Source organism: Mustela putorius, unplaced genomic scaffold (genome assembly GCF_011764305.1).
Source record: "Mustela putorius furo isolate JIRA1106 unplaced genomic scaffold, ASM1176430v1.1 tig00003915_pilon_pilon_pilon, whole genome shotgun sequence".
Lineage (NCBI taxonomy): Eukaryota > Metazoa > Chordata > Mammalia > Carnivora > Mustelidae > Mustela > Mustela putorius.
In genome coordinates this window covers 406,456-407,894 of record NW_025422062.1, presented here as the reverse complement: position 1 = coordinate 407,894, position 1,439 = coordinate 406,456, and positions in this window count along the sequence as shown.

Here is a 1,439-nt window from a genome sequence, read left to right as displayed (position 1 = left end):
GGCCAGAAAGACAAGGAAGGCGCATGGAGACTGGGTGAGAAGCTTCTACAGTGTGATGGCAAGGGCGCACTGCAAAGGTACGAGAAGAGATGGAAAGAAGTATATGGACTCAAGAGGTTTAGGAAGCGAAATCCACAGGACTTGGTGTGACAGACTAGATTTTGGAAAGGTGACAGAGTAGGAGTTGACTTCTGGTTTCCCGACTTCAGGCTAAACGGATCAAGTGTTTACTGAGAGAGGCAATAGAATAAGAAAGGTGGTTTTCAGTGGAGGAGGTGCTCATGAATTCCGTCTTGAACCTGATGAGTCTGAGGGGCCACAGACACATCCGAGAAGAAAGGTCAGCAAGTCCGATACACAGAACTGGTGCTCAGGAGGTGTGTGGGCCAGAGACAGGAATCTGCCTGACCTGCTGATAGGTGGTCATGAAGCTGCACAAAAGGTCATCTAGGGAAATAAAGGAACACGGGGCTGAGCCCATAATCAGCATTCAGTGGCTACCAGGAGCATGACTTTGCACAGGAGACACATCAGAGAGGTAGAAGAAAGACAGGAAGCAATGCAGAGCATTTGGTCTACTGCGATGTCGAGTAAGGAGACAGAGAAAGGTCAGGTGCGCTGACTTAGAAACAGTTTTGGTAAGAACTCTTTAGTGGAACGACAGGGCCTGAAGGGTGGAAGGTGGGAAAGTCAAGTCAACCCCTGAGCACTGGCTCTGATGCGTGACAGTGACAGGGCAATACCTAGAGGTGGGGCAGTCAAGTGGGAGAGGATCAAACAGGAGTGCGTGATGGGAAGGAGTGCAGGGGAGAGGATCCTCGCAGGCTCTGGAAGGGCGGGAGGGCATGGACTCCTAGCCAGAGTGGAGACTGAACCTGAGGAGGAAGGAGAGCCCCTCCCTGTACCAGGCGAGGAGGAGAAGGGGACAAATATAAGAATGGGATCATGATCAGCAGGATGGAGGAGGTCCCATGGGATGGCTGCTAATTTTTCTGTACAACTGGAGATGAAGTCATATGTTGAGATGGAAGAGGAAGGCTACATGTAATGTCAATAGCACACCCATGTAAATGGTCTAATTAATCTGTTATGCCACTTTCTCCCCCTACTACCAATACCTTATGTCCTGCTCATCTATTAGTTGGCTGTCAACCCAAAGGATTTTCATATTTCTAAGCTGACAAAGTATGATGTTGCCAGAGCCTCTGCCCCAGGTGACCCTTCCCCATCTGCCATTCCTGCACTTTGATCACCTACCTCTTTTGCATACCTTTCCCCTTCTATTTCTCATTAGATCTCATAAACATGACTTTTTAAGTAGTCTCCTGCCACCAGTCAGCTCGAACTCAACAGATATGACCATGCAACTTCCTGCTGTAAACCTGACTGCAGCTCTACCGTGAAGACTGCATCAATGTGGACCCCTCAATGTATGCAGT